Genomic DNA, 15795 nt, shown 5'->3' with positions numbered 1-15795 from the left:
CATATCATTAATTGGTCTTTGTCCGAGGAGTTCCAATTGTATGTTATAATTTCCATTACCAATTCCCTCATGTGTTCATTTAGCTTATTTATCCCATATTTTTTACTGAAGAATGTGACATGACAGAATCTTCGGAGATTGTGAATTAAACATTTTTTTATTTATTTACTTTTAACATTGTTCTTAATGAACGGGAACAGGAATGTTTTTTTAAGAACGGGAAGAAAGGGGGAAGAGATTGTGAATTTAACATTCTGTCATTATTTACTTTTAGCATTGTTTCGGAGACCTACTCTGAAAGGTGGTTTGCCCAAAAAAGATTATAGCAGATCATGAGACCCAAGAGTTTGAGTGACTGAACTTCTTTGAGAGGGTTGTTAAGAAAGTAGATGGGAGACTTTGCCACATGTTCCTTTTGGAGAGAGAGAGAGAGAGAGAGAGAGAGAGAGAGAGAGAGAGAGAGAGAGAGAGAGAGAGAGAGAGAGAGAGAGAGAGAGAGAGAGAGAGAGAGAGAGAGAGAGAGAGAGAGAGAGAGAGAGAGAGAGAGAGAGAGAGAGAGAGAGAGAGAGAGAGAGAGAGAGAGAGAGAGAGAGAGAGAGAGAGAGAGAGAGAGAGAGAGAGAGAGAGAGAGAGAGAGAGAGAGAGAGAGAGAAAGAAAAAGAGAAAAAGATAGATATATGTATTCCAGGTGTTTGACCAGTTTGTGATGTTATTAATGTGTGAAGACAGGGAAGATGCTGATGCCTGTCGAGCTGAAGGATAAAGGATGTCGTGCCAGAGGGTGGAGTAATCAGCAAATAGATGTAGAGGATTTTCCAGAGTTAGAGAGATCATTGCTGAAGATTAGGGATAGGACTGGGCCTGGAACACTGCCTTGAGGAGCTTCAGCCTGGAGAGGAAGAGGGGATGAAAGAATTCCGTTGAAAGCCACACTAGCTATGACAGTAGAGGAAGTCAGGAAGATGTGTGGAGTTGGCATTGGACACCAAATACAGAGAATTTGGAGAGCAAGATGGGATGCCAGGCTGTATTGAAAGCTCAAGATATGTCCAGAGAGACAGCCCTTGTCTCATGTCTGACATCCATTGTTGGGAGAGCAGAAGCTACATGTCCAAGATCGAGTGATGTGGTCTGAATTATAATTGATAATCTGAGATGATGTCATTGGAGGAATAGGAATGATTTTGTCAACTGCGATAATGGATTCCATGGTCTTGATGATGATTGGAAGTAAACTAATCTAGGTCTGAAGTTCAGGGGATTGGTTTTTGTTCCTTTATATGTAATGCAGTGATGTTGGCTGACTTCCAAGCAAATGGAAGATGATCTTGGGCAAATTATGGTGTGAAGAGACCAGAAGGAGGATGTGCAAGAGAAGCAGAGTTGGTTTTTAGGCTGATGTCGTCCGATCCAGTTGCAGACGGTCCAGTTGGAGAATCAAAGTTGAGGGTTGCCAGAAACTTCTCCACCTTCTCAGGTTCAAAAGACACAGAGTTCTTAAGTATTTGGGTATGACTCAGTCGGGTGGTTACAGAGAGCGAGGGGTTGGGGACACGAGATTTGGAAGCAAACACAGAATTGTGGCATGCGGCCTTCTCACAATTGGAGTCGGCTGTGGTGCCACTTTAAGTGAGGGACAGGATGGAGGTGGAGAATACTTCGGAGACAGACTTAACAAGGCACCACCAGGTTTTAGAGGAGGAAGACAAGTTTGAAAGTTCAATCTTAAGGTTGGACAGATGTTGTTCTCTACCTCTCCTTAGAGTGGAGACACACTTCTTGTGGGCTTTGTGGAATGATCTGAGGTTGTCTTCGGTCGGATTTTCCTTCCAGAAGAAGAATGTAAGTTGTTTCATGGCAACTGCCTCACGACAGAATTCAATGTGCCATGGGCAAGAAGGGTGGCTATGAAAACCTAAGATTATGGGATGAATCTGTGCATAAGGGATAGTATGTTTCTGTGGAAGCACTCCTCTGCTGAGTTAATACCAGGGGCAGTAGATATAGGAGACCAGTCCTGTAGTTAAATGGCTGCTCGCAGTCCCTGCCAGTTTGACAGAATGAAATGCCAGACTCACCGGCACTGAAGCTGTTTTTGAGAATGGCTCGAGAGATGTTGATCTTCACAATCACATGATCACATGAACTAATTGGAGCCGAGGAAGAGCAGGAGGTAATGGCGGAGAAGCTGGTCATAACCAACATTCTCTTCCAATGCCACTAAAAATATTTTGTTTAACTCCAACATATCCAGTTATGCATCTACATTACCATCACCAGTACTCTTATCTGCTATCAGACCATCTGGGTAAATCTTGTAAATCAACTTATAGAATAACTTCTAGGATAATGAATGAACAGACAAACAAAGATAATACAACGGGCTTCATGAGGCTTTATAAGAGAAAGCCTGGTGCATACTTGGTTTGTCTTGTAGTGTGGCCAATTGTTGGATGTGTGCGCCGGTTCCTCCCCTTCAGTTGGTGGCTTGCGCTGCTGTTCGTCTTCATCTTTTCCTTCACCTGTGAGCTTAGTCAAGAGTTTTAGCTATCCAGAAATAGTTTGTTTGACTTCTATGCACTCCTGAACCCCTGGACGGAATGAGTTGAAAACTGATGGTTATACTCGGGGTGTGCGCAGAAGGGTTTTAGGTGGTGAAAAAATAAATTTGTCCCATGGGGTCAGGGTGGGGGACCACAATTCTCTCTTTGTAAATGTGTATGGCATAGCATTGCTCCCGGTGGGAGTGGGTCATGAAAGTCACACTAAAATTCCTTATGTTAGGGGAATTATCTTCCCTAAGTTATAATAATTTAGCAAGTTATAATAATTCTACAACACCGTTTACTCAACTATATTTTAATCACAAACCTCAAAACAGTTTTGTCTATAAAGTAAAGCTTCCATAACTTGTAAGTGTTTGACAAATTTTATGTTCATCTGGAACAACTGGATTGGGAACTGGCCTGGATTTGGAGCACACTATTTGGAATGACTGCCTCAAAACACCTCCTGAAACCCATCCACGTATGGAGATAACAACCAATGACAGACCAGGATTAATACATGGCAGGAGAGAAAATAAGTGGAAGCAAAATGAATTTATACCACCAACAACTCAGGGTGAATGGTAAATATTTTTTATATTGAGCTATTGGAAAGGAGTGCTTCTTGAGAAGTTGGGAAACTCCCAATGCCTTATCAACTACAGCTACCCCTGTTGAGAGCTGATTGAAAGAAACAGACCACGTGAACTCAGATTTGAAGACCCTCGATATCTTGTGAAAATACATACCCGGCTTCTCCACACAGAGAGCTGAAGAAATGTACCACTGGACCTTGGAGTGTTTTAGATGTCTCTATCGTTTGTTGAAGTCCAATGACGCATGAGCCTATTCATGATTATGCTAATGAAAGATTAATCAATGCAAAGAACACTGCCCATTGAGGTCAACATATCAACAGAGCATTAATGATTGGAATAGCCATGAGGCAGGCAGCTCTTGCTTGGCTGTAGATGTGCAAATGATCAGTAAGATTAGCAAAACAAAACTTTACTGCCATAGCAACAATGGACAATCAAACATAGTACACTCATCGCAACAACAAGAAAAATTCGATGGAAAAGCTGCAGACTGCATTCATATTGGGAGTGAGCTGCAAACAGCAGTCAAACCCAGAATACATAACAAAAAGGTGTCATCCCCAATCCTTACCCACAATCTTTATTACCCCCATAAACCCTTCCTTACTTGAACCTCTTACTCATGAGTTAAACCTCTTATTCACAGGTTGTAGAGATCTTACTCTTACTAAATAAAAAGGCAAACATGATGCCTTGGAGCTCTCTCTTGAGCCTTCAAATCAATACAAATGTATAATACTGTTGCGATTTTGGAAGACCCCAAGGAGATACATCTAACTCATAAAGGAACCCTGGAGTTTCGATGCTCCAGTAGTATTTTTGTGTAGATGGATTACCTTTCCCCTTGGATCAGTGGACAGGGAATGCATTGTGTTTGTTTAGCAGGTTTTAATTCGCTCTGTAACTCTTTTCTATCTCCTTTCTTATCTCTCTCCACATCCATCTTGATCTCTCTCCTTCCTGACACCTATTTACAGCGCATTCATACACGCAAACAACATGCATTGCAAAACCAACAGTACATGACAAATCAAATAGCCATCGGAATAAGGTGGTGCGGACTGGATGGGGGAGGGGGGGGGATGGGGTGGGGGTGGGAATCTCTTCAATGGGAGAAAGCACCAGAACATCCAGGGCCCGATGGAGCAGGAAGGACTGCATATGGGTGGGGTTATCGGAAGATGGTGTCCCCAAGCCGGGAGCTCAATCAATGAGCATGGTCTGGCAACATCAGTGCTCCATTGCAAAGGCCGTGCCATGAGGAACAAACTGTGCTGGGACACTGAGCACGCCTCAGTGAAGGGCTTTATAAATTCAGGTCACCCAGAATTTGAATCTGTGTTGTGTCCAGGGAATCTCAAATGCCAGAGAAGTCATCCAGGAATGGGCCAAGCTACTGCACAGATGGACTCTGTCGGGAGCGAGTGCGAGCGAGCCACGGAGCATGCGCTGACAAGCTGCGGACATCTATTCCCTGGACAGACCGGCTACTGCACAATTATTTGCACAATCTTTTTCTTGCTTTCCCCAAATTCTAATCATTCACTTGGAACACACAAAGAGCAATCAACAATTTTCCCTAGACTCGTTCAGAGCAGGGGTACTGATATGCATTCACGATTTCCTCTACGCATTGTAAAGCATTCACTGGCATTTCTCCCCACATGGTGCATTACATCACCACTTTCTCTTCCCCCTCCCTCACCCCCCCCTCCTGTTTACATGTTGGGACCACATAAGCCTGCAGGCTTGCGTCAGGCGAGCAAGGGGTTGCCAATAAGCCCCATCTTCTTTATCTTTCTGTCTATCACCTTCACTTGGCTAACTTCCCAGAGCGAATTAAGTGCCTGTCTGTATATTTCATGTTAAGGTGATTGTCTAAGGGGCTTACATGTAAAAGGGTAAGACTGTCTTTTGTGATACTGCATTGTTGAAAATGTGTGATTTTGTTTAACAAGACCTTTAATTTCCAACCTGCAAGTTTGTCTCTTTCTTCATTGGTGAGACACTCGTGTGCAAATAGTGTATGGGAGTTTTACCCCACTGATTCGCTATGGTCAGACTATGTTGACGTCCCACTTGCAGTTTCGCTCGGCCATACTTGATTGATAAATCAGGGTGAGGCGTCGAGAGCAGGGTTCCCTATCTTGGGGTTATTAGCTTGCCGAGAAGGTAATGTAGAAAGTGGACGCAAGGACCTTACCAAAGTTAATAGTCTCAGATGGCATCTGTCGTTGCTTAGTAACTCATCATGCAACGGAGTTATCTGCGGCTCATCAGCTTCAGGGTCAAAGGTCGGGAAGCGGGTTCGAGAGGCCACTCATGACCCAGCCGGCAAACCCCTAACAATATGTAACCTTATGCCACACACAACATTCTTTGTTTTTATAATAATGAATTTATGTCATCTCTTACTCAGAAATCCGACAATTTAGCATGAGATCTGATGAGAACGTTACCAGATCTCATGGGAATTTTTGGTAAAGGCTGGAATTGAGACAGTTGAAATGAGTGTTTTCAGATGGAATGATGATGTGGAAGTAGGTTAGCCAGCAAGCAAATGTAACTCTTTGGCTGCTGGAAATTCAGGTACTACTTCTTTTGTGGGAACAACTGTCTGAATATGTCATGTGCTTGCAGACATAAACAACACGTCTGATTATGGGTTGACAAGCATGTCTTGCTTTTTCAGTAATAACTTCCTTCTGTTACATTCCATTCTCCCAAGCGGGCATTTGCCAACAGAAATCCATTATTGGCTGTCAAAAAGGAGCACATTTTACTGCCTGTATTTTTACCTTGTCATTTTGATGTACATATGTGGAGACTTATCCTTTATCTTTTCAACATGTCACTATGGTGGTGCATATTGCGAAAAACAAAATTTTGAAAGTACCCATTGGTACTTTTTCCTCTCTAGAAAGAGCTAACAGTCATGCAAGGGCATTCCTAAACAGCAAGGGAGGACAGAGGGTAAGAGGTGGACAACGGACGTAAATATTTATATGATCCTGGAGAATAAAGAGTAAAGTGAAATCATGGGTAAGAATTTGAGATAATGGTTAGTTGCAATATTTTGGAGATAATTTTGCAGATAATTTGAGATAATGGATGAAGGGAAAATGTGTGATTGGACCGATGCAGGGAGGTATTTCCACAGGTGAGAGAAAAGATGGACAGAGGCATGTAGGTAAGCATGAAACCTGGAAGGTTGACAAGAAAGGGATTACCGGATGGACACGTTTGTTCTCGAATGGATTGAGCTGGGTGAAAAAGGGATATTTAATACAACATTATCAGCTATGTTTTACTTTGTCTATGATATCACAACTTGATATAAGACATTTATGATAGTAAAACAAACCACATACAATGCTAAAGAACCTATATGTGTACAGTGGCCTGTAAAAGTATTCACTCCCTCCCAATAATGCCATATTTAAATTAATTACAAATGATGTAGAAACAATTTTTCTAAATGAACTTTTTTATTCATAACTGAAAAGATCAAACTAAACACTGTTATAGTTGAAGAAGGTTACATGTCAGGAATACCTGTAAAAAAAACATGTACAGATCAAAATTCACTGGTTGTAAAAGTATTTGGTGGAAACACGTTTTACAGCAATGAGACTTTTTTGGGTAGGTCTCAATCAGCTTTGCACAGCGAGATGGTGAAATATTTACCCATTCTTCACGTGAAAATTCCTCTAGTTGTGCCAAGTTTTACGGAGATCATTGATAGAATGCAACCTTCAAGTTTCACCATAATTGTTCACTTGGGTTCAAGTCAGGACTTTGAGCCACTCAAGAACATTAATTTTATTCTTATTCAGACACTCAAGTGTGGCTTTATCTTTGTGCTTCAGATCATTGTCCTGAAACGTGAGTCTCCTACCCAGTTTCAGACTCATGGCTGATTCAAGCAGGTTTTCATCAAGGATTCTCCTGTACATTACACTGTCCATTTAGCCCATCAACCCTGACAAGCTTACCATTCACTGCTGATGAAATGCACACCCCAAATATGATGCTGCCATTACCATGCTTGACAGTGGGGATGGTATTGACTGGTGATGTGCATTGTTAGGCCTGTGCCAGACATAATGCGTTGAATTTAGATCAAAATTAAAAATTTTCTCTCGTCTGACCACAAAACGTTTCTCCACATGCCTGCAGTATCAGTAAGATACCTTTTCGCAAATTCCATATGAGCTTTCAGATTTTTTGAAAAAATTTTGGGCATACCTGTCAAGGCTCTTGTAAGAGCTAATACACAGAAACATACAAGAAGGCAGGAGAAAAGAGGGGCGGGAGAGGGAAGCACAAAATAGTGGGGAACAAAGACAATAGGATATCTGTGGAAGGGAGAGGGATGGAGCGGTGTGCACGGGGTAAAAAAGATGGTACTACAGGGATTTTTCGGAACAAAAACAAGGAATTTCAAGGAGGTGAGTTGCAGGTGGATTAACGGGGCCAGAAAGGATCAAGATTTTGGGTGAGGGAAGATATGAGATGGAGGTGAACAGCTGTTTTGAAGACCAGGAGGAGGAGTGGGATTGAAGAGAGTGTGAGAGTTTGTTCCAGAGGTGGAAAAAAGAGGAATGAAAGAGTGAAGGTGAGCAGTGAATGTTGATTTTGGCAGTTTCACCAGAAGAGGGTTTTTGGTGGCCCTTGAGTGACCTGCGGTAATATAGAGAGGACATGACAGACAGAGCAGGGGGGCAAGGCCGGAGAGGAGACGGTAGAAGATAGAAAAACCATCGACCTGCCGCCGGTGAGAGTGAGAAAACCAAAGACTCAGCTTCATTGTGGGAGATACTAATGATCCTAAAAGCCTTGGTTTCCACAGCGTGAAGTCGAGCTCGGTGTGAGGCAGAAGCACCACCCCATAGGGGAGAGCAGTACTCCATCAGACTGCGGATGAAAGCTTTGTATGTGGTCAGGAGCTCAGGTGTGCCGAGGAAGGACTTTGCACAACCTAGGATGCCCAGTCGGTGACTTTATTTGGAGGCCAGCTTGGAGATGTAGCTTTCCCAGGAAAGATCATGGCAGTGAGACCCAAAAGCTTGAATGAAAGCACCTTGCATTAAGGACAAAGAGTTCAATTTTTGACTCATCAGACCACAGAATCTTTTCCCTCATGCTCTCCGAGTCTTTCACGTTCCTTTTTGCAAATTTTCGGCGTGCTGTCATGTGCCTTATTCTCTGGAGATGCTTCCGTCTGGCCACGCTCCCATAAAGCCTCGATTTGTGAAGTCCGACAGAGACTGCTGTCCTTCCGGCAGGTTCTCCCATCTCAACCAAGGAACTCTATCGTTCTGTTGGGGTCGTCATTGGGTTTTCAGTCACCTCCCTGACCAAGGTCCTTCTTGCTCGGTTGCTCAGTATGGTCGAATGTCCAGCTCTCGGAAGAGTTTGGGTAGTTTCATATTCTTTCCATTTCCCAATGATGGAGCTCATTGTGCTCTTGGGAACTTTCAACATTCTAGAAATTGTTTTATACCCTTCCCCAGATCTATGCCTCCTCACAATTATATCTCAGAGTTCTATGGACAGTTCCTTGGACTTCATGGTCAAGTTTCTGCTCTGACATTCACTGGCAACTGTGGAACCTTATATGGAAAGGTATGTTTCTTTCTAAATAATGTCCAATCAATTGAATTGGCCACAGATAAATTCCAGTCAAGTTTTTAATCTATTTTCAATTCAGGCTGCAACACAACAAAATGTGAAAAGGTCAAGGGGTGTGAATACTGTTGCGGTTCTACAAAACTGCATGCCTCTAAGGCAATGGCACCCAACATGCAGTGATCGCCAGGCAGTTATTTTGCTAGTGTTTGTGCAGTTAGACCTTCCCCTCATGTCTCGTCAGTTAACGGGACGAAGTGCATTGTGTGGGTCTTCTTGTTAGGTCTGTTAAATATCTCGACCTCCTATTCTGATTTCTACTCCAACCCTTTCCTTTTAGCCATGGTATAAATCAAGCAAGCAAGCACACAGACCATTCAATATGCGATGGAATATTAAGCACACCACAATGCCTCCCGTGGCTTGGAACCATCATACTCCCTCCACTATATACACTACGCAACCCGCACATGTGCAATGCGCGCCTGTATTTCATGCAAATCTGTGCTCCAATTTACAACCGGCATCTCACCTTGCTTCACACCTCGCTCACCAAACCTCACCATTTTGACTACAAATGCCTCCCGCTCATGGGAAAAATACTCCCACTCCTCCTTGTACCTCTGCATTGCTACAATTCGCCACGATACAGAGGATCGCTGCACGACCCGGACTGTCCTCAGACCATGCGCTGCGGGGCCGAGCAACCGACGTTAATAGCTCGACCGCATCTCGCAGGGGATGTCCCAGGTGGACACACAGAATTGACATGACCTTCGTCCATTCACCGGACCATGGCAAGACAAGAGGTCACAGGAACGGCGATCTGGGAGTTTGGTATGGGGCCCGGGTGTGCGTTTTGGCTCATGAGAGGGGCCCGTGGATGGCGGGTGTGCATTGCAATGCGGCATTCGGACTGCACTTGGAGCATGTTCAGGGCCCGGGTGCCAGCTCATACTCTATGTTGAGTAAGGAGCTCTGTGCCGAGTCGAGCCGGATGGGCGACTGAGACCGTTTCCAGCCCTGGGAGCCTGGCAAGGCATGGCTACAGCCACTATGGCCCAATAGAGAACCAGGATTCGGATTACAGGGCGTCGCTTTTGGGTCGTCACCCCACCCTTCACCTGGGGCTTATAAAAGGTGGACCGCAGAGCCATTTCCCCCTTCTTCTCTGCTACTCTCAGCTCTTTGTTGCCTGCTCTTCATTGTCTCTGCCCCTCGCTGGCTCTTTGCTTGCTGTTCCTGTGCGATTGTGAGGATGTTCTTTTTCTTGAGGACCAGTGCAGAGCGCAAGTTGCCACAAGCCCAGGCAAAGTGACGAAGCCGGAGATAACGTGCCACATCTCGAGCTGGGAGCGCTCAGGCAGAGCGTCCCATGGAGGTACACGCTACACAAACAGAGCTATACATGGCTCGGTTAAGGATCCTTCACCTCACGCATCTTCTCTCCTCTCTGTCGATCCACTCCTCTATCCCATCTCCTTTGGACGCACAAAAGAGCATCATTACTTACTCGCAATCCCATTTTCGTCTGGCACGACATGGCACCCTCCCCTCCACATTGCACTACACCACTCCTCCCACCCCCACACCTTAAGCACGAAAAGTATTCCTCCCTCCTACCTCTTCCGAAGCGTACTGGGTTGCATTGGTCCGTCGACCACACCAGGTATTGGAGGCCATTTTTCCTTATTTGCTTTCTCTCTCTCTCTCTGGGTATATCTAATCTTTTTCGTCTGTGTGTGTGTGCGTGCGTGTGTGTGATGATGCCTGTCCTAGTCTAAGTTAAGATTGCAGAAGTTATAACGGGATAAGTCTGCTCTATGTCTGCTTTTGTAAGATTGCTTGCCTTTTGCCACACCCCACAAATTCCTTGCTATCCCCTGCTGTACATAAGAATAAACCCAATTCATTGTGCCACATACCTTTCCTCACCTTTGTGAATAAATGCTTTGTCTAGAAATGTTCCCAGCTCATTTTCATCTCTTCCTTAGTTGGTCCAGCATGGTTCTTGCTCTAGTTTACCTGGGACATTATCCCCCAACGATCTGTTTTCTAGCCAATACATTCTTGACAGTTACACTCGGCCACATCTGATCTGGGAAGGTGATCCAGTTTGAGCAAGGCATACCGAGGGCGTGTCTCCCGGTAATTATACCACATGACCTTCAGGTAAACAGTATCAGACAGATGACACTAAGTCACGTGGTCGAGTTATTGGCATTCACAGTCGATTAGCGACCCGCCATGTCACAAAGTTTTTCGTGTGCGACGGCCTGCGATTCCGGAGAGTCTTGTGGGAACCCCAGGTGGCTCACCCGTCGTGGTTTTCCTCACCCCGACCCCGAGTCCACAACAATACTTTCTGAAGGCACTGTAGGTGAGGAGCCCATTTCATATTTGACAGTAAATGCACACAGGGGTCTATTTAATTTTACTAGATTGCCTTTTGGAATGTCTTCTATCCTTGGGATTTTTCAAAGGATAATGAACCAAATTCTGCAATGAATCAATGGGGTAGTCTGCTATCTGGATGATATTATCATCTCGGCCCCCAAGAGACAACCCATGATGAGGTGTTGGATGTGGTTCTCCAACATTTGGAAAAGCATAGAGTGCAAGTGAAAGGACACAAATATGAAATGTTCCAAAACACACAAAGGTTTTAGGTCATATAATAGACACGGATGGCCTCCCTCCTAGCAAGGCAAAGGTGGACACAAATGAGGATGCATCCAGTCTGAAGAACATCATTGAGCTGGGATCATTGTTGGGCCTCGAGAATTATGATGCTAAATTCATTCCAAATGTAGCCATAATGCTACATCCACTGAACACGTTTTTAAGGGAAGACATTCCCTGGAAATGGACGGATACTTGAGAAAGAACATTCAAAATGTGTGAAAGCATGTCATGATGTGGCATATGGGGCCAAGGAGCTGTGATTTTTCATGTTTGACAATAGAGAGAAGAGTCCAATTGCATTCACATGACACACACTCACTGTGACAACAAAAGTATACCCAAATTGAACGAGGGGCATTGTTCTTGATTTTATGGGTAAAGAACTTTCACAAATACTTGTACGGTTGCAAGTTTACCATTGTGACAAACCATAAAAGCCTTACAACCATTCTTAACCCCAAATCCCCTGTTCCGACCTTAGCAGCAGCCCATATGCAAAGGTGGCCTATAATTCTGTCGGCATGTACCTATGATATTGAGTGTAGATGACCGGTTGATCATAGTCATGTTGATGCAAAATCTATGTTGTCATCGTAGTGAACTGCAGAAAGAATTCCAAGATGATCGTTGGGGATGAATCAGTTCATTCAGATGAATCAGACAGTGTGGCTCCAAGTAGTGTACCGTGAGCCAATACAGAGTTGGTCGTACCAGAAATGAGCCCAGAAGGAAGTCAGAATTCAATTAACATTCAGTCAGAGACATGTACAGACTGGAGGTGTTGAGTAGTGCAAGTATAAGATAAGGTCAGCCTGGTAAGAAACAAGATTATCTGCATAATCTGCACAGAATGAGTAAACTCTTCAAGGTGCTCAAAGTTCTGGTCCAGAAAGACAATATTCATTTCAGAAACAGAAACCAGTGTTTATGCTTAATCTTAAACCTGTAACAAGAATCAAAAGTAAACTGGAATGAAGCCTGAAACTGTTTGATGGTAAGATGATGCATGTTTATTTGCCAATATTCACATGGTGTATACGTGTCATGTACACTTTGCACCTGTCAAGTTACTCTTCGGAAAGAGAGGAGTGAAATAGAGTGCAACAGTGCCATCTCCTGTGCATATTGAACAGTGCTGATTGTAACAAATGGGTGTGATCGGAAGTCGCTTCCGAGTCGCCGACGACAAGAGCACTCGACATGTCTGGCATGTCTCAAAGATAACACAATAACCAATTTCTAATGAATCCTTCATTAACCTCTAAATCAGTTTTGTAACTGCCCTATCCTTCTGCCCAGACTTTCCCAAGTCTCACCTGAAGCTGTGCTGGGACTGGACGGAAATAACAAATTAACTACATTTCTCTTCCCTACTCCAACATACAAAATAGTCAAAGTGTAGTGGATGCGGTCGTGTACCTGTTTTGTTGGTCAGGATCCTTTCCTTAACAGACGCGTCTGTCCCCACTAATTATGGGGCCTTCCCTGGCTCCTACCATGGGTCCTTCCTGGCACCCACCATGCCCTTTTTGGCACTTGTACCCTGCAAGACCTCTCTTGAGTGCCAAGGCTGAAAACTGTGGACTTCTAACAACTCACCCTTCTGGCATCTCTTGCAGCTCTCAACCACTTCAGAGGCCCCCAAGGCTCAGTGCCTTCAATAAGAACCCTCCTTTTAACTCTTGGGCCACATTCCCAGCCCACAAACTACACGTTTGCATTTCTAACTACTGATTCACATGACCAATTTTCCATGCACAATGACCACGCACAGCTTTGCAGCTTAAAATTTTCAAGACTTCTCACCTTTCCATCTGGACTACCACGATCTGGAACCTCCTCCCTCCAGTAGGATACATTATTCTCAGACAACGCTTCCCACCATTCACTCCCCACACCATGTACACCTAAAAATTGTTCGTACATTACCTATTTTTCTCCCACTCACACATCAGCACATTTTTCACTCACTCTCCACTCATCTCAAATCCTGATGAAGCAAGATATATATTGTTACGGATTTCAGAATCAGATCCGAGCTGAACATCCAACATTCAGGGCCTCAGACAGTTATTTCCATAAATGCATGTCCAGGATAGACCCATCCCCTTGTCTGGTGGAATTCTAACTGTGATGCATTGGAGAAGGGTATAGAACAGATTCCCTTTCTTGGGGGAGGCCTCTTTTCTCTTTATGACGCGTTCATGCATGCGAGAGATAGCCAGAAGCCCAACGGAGGCTCTTACTACCCCTTTCCATCGGGACATATTGGGTTGGAGGTAGAGGATTTATTTACACTTTGGACTTACAGGACATTTGATTAAGCACACCGCAGGCTTTTCCTGAATGGTTATTCTGATGGTCAAATACGGCTGTTGATCATATACCTCACCCACTGATCTTTCATTGAAGTTCGACACCCACCTCTCTTTCACCGACATTGATGTCCACCTTTTTCCATCGACGTTTGATGCGCTGTTTGGTAGCTCAATGGATGCTGGCTTGCTCTTCTTCGTGTCGGGCTGAACGAGGAAGGAATAATCGTGAGATTCACAGTTAGAGGTCACGTGCAGCGATGCGCCAATAGGCAAGGTGGATTTGGCTGAAGTCTGCTTGAGGCTCCGCCAACACTGGTCACCTATAAATAGGACGGGAGCACTGCTTTCCTGACAGTTTGTGCCAGTTTCTCCAGTCAGTTGGTGACAATTCCTGACAGCTGGGTGATGGTTCCTTACAGAAACAGTCAGTTGCAAGTCAGTTGTTGCTCCTGATGGTGGGTGATGGTTGGACTGTTCCTGCTGGTTCTGCTCGTACCTGATTTTTGGCGTCCCTGGTTCCTGGGGGTGACGATGTGATGTCGATTGGTGTTCGAGCCTATTTGTGAGTGGGTGCACGGCAAGGAAGGGCGCTGCCAGCGCACAAAAGCACACTCACACAATTTGGGACATTTTAATGGACGCACGACGACATCTACTTTGGTAAGCTGAGATCGGATTTCTTCCCCCACCCCCTGAATGATCTGCTAGGTACCCTTGTCTCGTGTTTAATCGTTAAGTAAGGCATAGTGATAAGCATCTGCTTTTTGTCTGTTTTTCTATCAATGCCTGTTTAATTCTTTATTTGCTTGAGATTATTTTGATTGATTTGAATTCACCTATTTTCACCGCAAGGAAATAAAAAGTTCTTCAGTTAATTTATTTATTTCAAATTAATAGATTCCTTGTTGACATTTCAACCTGTCCGTGCTTGTCCTTTCCTTCCATTGATCCAGCATTGGCTGAACCTAGATAGACTGGGGGTAATTACCAAACTAATTAACCTGTCATAGTCGGCATGCACCAACGGTAAATACTCGGCCACCCTAATTAAGATTGAATCGATAAAAATTGGTGCATTGCCAAGGGTGCGTCCCCCGTTCAGGAAGCCACGTGACCTCGAGTTAAACGGCAAATTAGACCGTGGACAATGTAACTCGTGGTTAACTGATTGGCATTCGTGGTTGTAAAGCAACCCACCGTACCACAAAGTTAATTGTGAGCAGTGGCCCCAGGTCCGGTTCTTCTGAGGAGAAACAATGTTTAACCCCCTCATAACACACTCGGTACCCATGGCCGTAACAATATATACATATATATGTATTTATATTTACATATATATATATATATATATATATATATATATATATATATATACATGTATATTAATGGGGTATGCTCACACATTGTAAGCAATAATGAACCATGCTTAGGTAGCTTTTTTTCATTTATTTATATTTTCATTTACGGATGCTTTCTGATAGTTCTGTGATTTTTTTTCTCGGTGAATGGGCTTCGATGTCTGTCGGTCTGTGAAATTTCAACTTTCTTTTTCACCTGGAAGGTACTGAACAATACTCTCATTCGTCAGTGAGAATGAGCTTTATATATTAGATATACTGGAGTGGATTGGTGCATTGTGCGCACCTCACCGCACGTCGCTGCAGAGGCATAGGCATCTTTGACCATACCGGCTTTCTCTGGGATCGATGTGGGGAATGGTGGGTGTGGGTTAGTAGGGGTGATGGTGGATCGGGGGTTGTGGGAGGATGGGGGAATGGTGGAGGGAAATGCAGTGGATGGTTCTGGGAGGGGGATGATGAGGGACTGGAGGTCGTCCAAATATATTTTTTGCTTTGACAGAATATATGCTGTAAATCAGAAGTCAGAACCCACCACGCAGAAATAAAAAGGAACTGAGCGCAAAGTTATATTTCTTTTAAATTATTAGTTGGAGCGGAATAGCAAGGACAACGCAATATCAAAAACTGAACGGGAAAGTCGAACTGCCAACCGTAC

The 15795-nt window shown here is 44.1% G+C and overlaps 2 long non-coding RNA genes across 4 annotated transcripts in view; one reads left to right on the top strand and one right to left on the bottom strand.

Annotated features, from left to right (window-relative positions):
• Positions 1-14943, top strand: part of LOC147035118 (uncharacterized) — a 167704-nt gene extending 152761 nt beyond the window's left edge. For 2 of the 3 annotated variants that reach the window (XR_015061386.1, XR_015061387.1), the window contains exons 4-5: positions 8662-8773; positions 14199-14943. This is a non-coding gene — a long non-coding RNA (uncharacterized LOC147035118). Of the gene's footprint in view, positions 1-4496; positions 5111-8661; positions 8774-14198 lie in introns of those variants that run through there. The other variant, XR_015061388.1, reaches the window with a different exon arrangement.
• LOC147035117 (uncharacterized) overlaps positions 1-15795 on the bottom strand; it is a 63268-nt gene that overhangs the window by 38168 nt on the left and 9305 nt on the right. The window lies entirely within an intron of this gene.

This window comes from Eptatretus burgeri, chromosome 1, assembly GCF_056783735.1.
Source record: "Eptatretus burgeri isolate ZD-2024b chromosome 1, Ebu_testis_v1, whole genome shotgun sequence".
Taxonomy (NCBI): Eukaryota; Metazoa; Chordata; class Myxini; order Myxiniformes; family Myxinidae; genus Eptatretus; species Eptatretus burgeri.
Note: the sequence above shows the minus strand (reverse complement) of the source record. Positions and strands in the feature narration are given on the sequence as shown.